Consider the following 6,735-nt stretch of genomic DNA (forward strand, 5'->3'; position numbering starts at 1 on the left):
CTCATGAGTCAAGAAAAAGGGAAAGCCCTTCAAAACTGGAAAGGCAAGGAAATAGATTCTCCCTAAAACTTTCCAAGCAATGGAGCTCTTACATTTCGTGATTCTAGCCCAGAATCAAGAAGTTAATTTTCAATTTCTGTCCTAAAGAACTATCACATATCCTATCTATATTGCTTTAAACCCCTGTAATTGTTGGTATTATAGCAATCACAAACCAGTATATTTGATTCATCTTTTTTTTTTTGGGGGGGGGCACATCCAGTGACCAAATCAGGGGTTACTTCTGGCTATGTGCTCAGAAATCGCTCCTGGCTTGGGGGACCATATGGGATGCTGGGGAATCAAACAGCGGTCTGTCTTAGGCGAGCACCGGCAAGGCAGACACCTTACCGCTTGCACCACTGCTCAGGCCCTTCATCTTTCTTTCTATAAAGGCCTTTCTACCTCCTTGCTTTCTACAAGTATTTAACAAGCATGGAATGAGTGAAAACAAAAGAATGACTGGTTTGGGCTGGAGTGATGGCGCAGCGGTTGGGCGTTTGCCTAGCATGGCCTATCTAAGACGGACTTTGGCTTAATCCCTTGGTGTTCCATATGTTCGTTTCCCTGTGCCAGGAGCGATTTCTGAGCTCATAGCCAGGAATAACCCCTGAGCACTACCAGGTGTGCCCCCCAAACAAACAAACAAGCAAACAATGACTGGTTTATGCCAATAGTTGATTCTTTTTCCTTTCTGTTTTTTTTTTTTCCTTTCTGGTTACTGTACTTAAGCATGTTGAGTATAATTAAGTATTAACAAATTAAATTTCGGGGCTGGAGAGATAGCACAGCGGTGTTTGCCTTGCAAGCAGCCGACCCAGGACCTAAGGTGGTTGGTTCAAATCCCGGGGTCCCATATGGTCCCCTGTACCTGCCAGGGGCTATTTCTGAGCAGATAGCCAGGAGAAACCCCAGAGCACTGCCAGGTGTGGCCAAAAAAAACCAAAAACAAATTAAATTTCAATATTGTATAACCACCAACACTATCTACACCTAAAAGTTTTAAATTAAAAAAATTCTGAGGCCGGAGAGATAGCATGGAGGTAAGGCGTTTGCCTTTCATGCAGAAGGTCATTGGTTCAAACCCTGCATCCCATATGCAACCCCCCCCCCACCGTGCATGCCAGGGGCTATTTTTCTGAGTAGATAGCCAGGAGTAACCCCTGAGCACTGCCAGGTGTGGCCCAAAAACCAAAAAAACAAAACAAAACAAAACAAAACAAACAAAAAAACCCTACTTAATAACTCTTTTTTCTTTTTGTTTCTTTTGGTTTGGGGATCACACTGGCGGCACTCAGGAGTTATTCCTGGCTCTGTGCTCAGAAGTTGCTCCCAGGGGCCGGAGAGATAGCCTGGAGGTAAGGCGTTTGCCTTGCTTTCAGAAGGGTGCTAGTTCGAAACTCAGCATCCCATATAGTCCTCCGAGCCTGCCAGGAGCGATTTCTGAGTGTAGAACCAGGAGTAACCCTTGAGTGCTGCAGGGTGTGACCCAAAAATAAATAAATACATTAATTAATTAAATAAAATAAAAAGAAGTTGCTGCTGGCAGGCTTGGGGGACTATATGGGATGCCGGAAATCGAACCAGAGTTTGTCTGGGGTTAGCCGTGTGCAAGGCAAGCATCCTACCACTCTGCTATGGCTCTGGCCCCTTTCTTTTCTTCTTAAGTTCAACTTCTGCTAACCTCTATTAAACTATCTCTATGAATTTATCTATTTTAGTTATCTCTAAGTAGAATCATCCAATACATATTCCTCTGTGTCCAATTTATTTTTCTAAGCATTTAAGGTTTGACCTGAATACTAAATTTTTATTTCTACATATGACCAAGTAAAACTTTTCTTTTGTATTTAACATACTTTTCATCCATTAATGGACATGTGGGTAGTTTCATTTGGGGGCTTTTGTCAAGAATAAGCATTAGAGTATAAATGCCTTTTCCAGTTCTCGTTTTTAATTCTTTGGAGTACAGGAATAAAACTGCAGGGCTATGCAGTTATCCTACATTCAGCCTTTTGAGATACTGCCCAAGTATTTACCAGAGGAGCAGCACCATTCACATTCCAATTGCAATGCTCAAAGTTCCTAATGTGCTTGTCAATATTTGTCTTTTAATTTTTGTTTTCTTTTAAAGAAATAGTCATCCTAGTAAATAGAAAGTGATGTCCTCTTGTAGTTTTGATTGGCATTCTGCTGATGGCTAATAATGTTAAGCATTTTTTTCCATGTGCCCAAACAATGATGACTTAAGTATCTTCTCTGGGGGAATGTCTATTCAAATCTTAGTCCGTAGATGGGTATAGGCCACACTTCGTAGTTCTCAAGGGATAATCCAATCTTTGTGGTCAGAGTATCTTCCCAGTGATGTTTGGGATATCATAATGCTAGGGATAGAATCAAAGTTAGCCACTTGCATGACAAGTACTATCTCAGACCCACTAATATATTTTTTGAAGTTTGTGTAATATTTGGGTTTACCTGTGTTATTATTTCAGCTTTATTGTGCTCTAATAAATATGTAACATCTAAGTTTATGATGCACAATGTGATAACTTGGTATTAATACATATTTTGAAATGTTTACCACAATCATGTGAGGTAACACTTTTTTGTGCTAGTTTTGTTTTGTTTTGGAACACCCAATGTTGCTCAGGAGTTATTCTTAGCTCTGCACTCAGAAATTACTCCTGGTGGTGCTCAAGGTTCATATAAGAGTAAGGATTGAACCTAGGTCAGATGAGGATAAGAACAAATGCTCTACCCACTGTACTACATATAAGTCTGCTCCCGCATTCTTTACCTCTCATAATTACAATTTTGTTGTTGTAGTTGTTAAGAACATTAAAGTTTTGTTCAAATAGTACTTTTTAAGTATGCAATAGTTTTTGTTTATGTTTGGAGATATTTGCTCTTGCTCTTAAATTTTAGTGAATTTTTTATATTGCAGATACCCATCCCTTATCAAAGAAATCATTTGCAAATATGTTCTTTCATTTGGTAGGTTGTATTTTTTTCTTTCTTGGTGGTATACTTTGATGCACAAAAGTTCATGAAGTTCTACTTGTTTTATTTACTTTATTTAAAGAGTATGCATCACATTTGACATAGCTAATGGTAATACATTTGTTTCTAGATAATTAAGAGAAATTAGGTTTTTAAAAATGAAAGAAAAAAGAAGGAAAAAGGGGAGAAAAGAAGTACAATGATATGCAAAATTGCGAAAATTATTTTATCTCCAATGAGGTCATTGTCATTTTTAGGTTTAGTAAACTGTTTTTGCTAGCTGACCATTCTGTTACTTCATTTGTAGTCAACATTAGTTGACTACACATTGGCATCTAAACTGGTGTGTTCCTATGGGGATGACAGTATTAAACAAAAATGAAGTTGTCCCAAAAGTTCAAGCACTATTGTGGATACTGCAGCTTTTGTAGAGTGTGTTTTTGGCTGCCAAGTCTTCCAAAAGTACAAGAAGGGAGTGGGGGGTGCTTGCACTCACTCCAGATTGTGGTGAAATCATCCAAAGACCTGAAGTTTTGGTCTGATTGGTTTCTTCAGGATATTGTAGAGTGGTGAAGCAGGACCATAGGCAAAGTGAAGATTGTAGCTGATGGATGGAGCAGATATGGATTCAGCAGGATAGGGACTTGACCTCTTCTCTCCTCCTGAAATTGCTAGCTTTTAGCAACATAGCTGTTGTACCTATGATTTTTCATGACTTGCTTTACATCTTATTTGAGAACAGAGTGAGTCTATGGAGCTGACCAGGTACAGTCACTGCAACTGCGTTCTACTTGTTTTATTGTTATTATTGCCCGTGTCCCTAAATTTTACCTTTGTTTACATGACACATGTATTTTATCTGGATGTCTTGTAAAAAGCAAACTGGGTTTCTTGATCTGTCAGTGCTCAAAGGACCAGGTATTGTTATAGATGAAAACAGAATCATGCAAAACAAACTTCATAACCCCTGTACTACTTCCTTCTTAGGGGCCACCTAAGGGCTCAACTTACAGATAAAATCGTACTTAGGAGCTTTATCTACAATACTTAAAACCTGAAAACAACTTACTAATCCATCAGTAATAGAATAGTAAACTAGAGAAGAGTGGTAAGAGTGGAATAATGATGTAGCCCTACTACATATATATAAATGAGTCTCATAGATTTGAGCCTAAATTATACATATATATGATTCCATTTATCATGAAATTAGGGACTGAAGTTATGTGTAGAAAAAAATAGATGCATATTTTCTTGGAATAGGAAATTAACTAAAAAGAGACTCAATGAAAATTTCTGAAACATTTGGATATAATTATGTCTTGGTATAACAGTATTTACAAGGACATATTACAGCTAGTTCACTGAACTTATGCAATATTTGTATGCTTTATGGTCTATATGTTATGCTGATTTAAAACTATTTGAAACCCTGACTTACAGTGAGAGACAGAGAATTAGTGTTTGTGTTTTTCCCATCAAAATACAATCTGAACTAAATTTCCAAACTACTTTACCTTCTTTAGGAGATTTGAAGGTTAGAGCTTGATGAAATTTCAGCAACAAGCAGAAGTTCCTTAAGATTATCAGTCTAGGAAATGTGCTTGTGGCAGTCAGCACTACTTTGAGAACTAGTTAAACTTTAACTGTTAAAGGGTTAATAACGGACTATTTGTATTTACTTCTTTGTGTTGTTGCTGTTGCAATGACTGGAGTTGCACACACAGTGTGCACCTCAGTAACTATCGTCTCTTCTGGGTGAAAGGGGGGTTTGGTGGCTCCCTAGGTTACATGCTTGTACTTGTTCTACCAGGTTTGTACCCCTTTAATTTCAGTTTCCTCCACTTCCTCCTTCCTCCTCTTCTTCTTCCTCCTTTTTTTCTTCCTCTTCTTCATTTTCCTCTTATTCTTCCTCCTCTTTCTCCTCCTTTGTCTTCTGTCCTTTCTGGATTTTGCATATCTTTTTGTGGTTCACACACACCTGGCTATGCTTGGTACATCCAGAAATAACTTGCAGAGGTAGGGAAGACCAGACAACAGAGCTGCCAGCCTTAGGCAGCAGAGTTCAAAGTGACATGCAAAGAGTAGGGAATACAGAGATCTGATAGGGAATACAGAGATCTGAGCTTTATGACCATATGCCTGCAAGGCAGATACACTAAGTCCCCAGCACTATTCCTCTAGGCTGACAACAACAATGAATGATAGACTTCTAGATTCCTGTTATAACACTAACATAAAAGTTGACTACCTGCAAAATATCAGCAATCAACCAAGTCTGAGGCTTAGAATGGTGTAATATCTGGAAACAAGGCTCAAAATCATTGAGCCTATTATTCAGTAATGTTGCTAAGATAACATAGATATCAAAAACCAAATTTTAAAATACTGAGAAGCAAAGCAAAATTATTTTAAAACGCAAAAAAAAAAACATTCAGACATTCATGTGTTACAGACAAAGATATGGAACTGGGGAAGCATGAAGAGCATGAGAAGAAAACTTTGGATGCAATTTTTTCCTTTAAGTGTCTGAAAATGTGGCAACAGCCTATAATATGAGATACTTTAATGAAATTTAGTCTTCAAAATAATTTAATGGGGGCCTGTGTGGTTAGAAAGAACATCATTATTCCTTGTCGATAGTGCCAGAGCATGCTGAGTCTTTCGTTAAAAATTAGATTTCTAACTGTGGTACATATACACAATGGAATATTATGCAGCTGTCAGGAGAAATGAAGTAATGAAATTTTCCAATACATGGATGACCATGAAATCTATTATGTTGAGTGAAATAAGTCAGAGGAAGAGAGATAGACGCAGAATAATCTCACTCATCTATGAGTTTTAAGAAAAATAAAAGAAATTTTTGCAATAATTCTCAGAGACAAAAGATATGAGAGCTGGAAGGTGCAGCTTATGACATGAAGCTCACCACAAAGAGTGATGAGTGCTGTTAGAGAAATAACTACATTTAGAACTATCCTAACAATGTGAATGTATGAGGGAAGTAGAAAGCCTGTCTCAAGTATAGGTGGGGATGGGGTGGGGAAGAGAAAAATTTGGGACATTGGTGGTGGGAATGTTGCACCGGTGAAGGGGGATGTTCTCTACAAGACTAAAATCATACAACTACAATCATAATTGTAATCATGGTGTTTAAATAAAGACAGAAAAATTTTAAATAAAAATTAGATTTCTAAAATGATCCATCCAAACCATGATGGAACAGACAGTGAGGATGGAAGTAAGTGGTTTCATACTGGGGTCCCTTCATCTTAAGTAAGGAAATACAGAGAAAATAAATCCAAAGGAAAAAACTCAGGCTTTCCACTAAAAGATGCATGCTTCCAGTTTAAAATGTTTTAACACAATGAAACAAATAACTAAGAAACAAAGAAAGATCTATATTTATGAAGAGCTTAAAGGAGTATTTTACTGCATACTACTGTCTAAAATAATTTCACTTGGTGAGTAGAAATAATTTTTTCTCAAAGCAGGTCAATTATTATTTTATTTATTTATATTTATTTATTTATTTATTTATTCATTTTTGGTTTTTGGATCACAGCCGGCAGTGCTCAGGGGTTACTCCTGGCTCTACACTTAGAAATCGCCCGTGGCAGGCACGGGGGATCATATGGGATGCCGGGATTCAAACCACCATCCTTCTGGATGTGAGGCAAATGCCTTACC

This window comes from Suncus etruscus, chromosome 4, assembly GCF_024139225.1.
Source record: "Suncus etruscus isolate mSunEtr1 chromosome 4, mSunEtr1.pri.cur, whole genome shotgun sequence".
NCBI lineage: Eukaryota > Metazoa > Chordata > Mammalia > Eulipotyphla > Soricidae > Suncus > Suncus etruscus.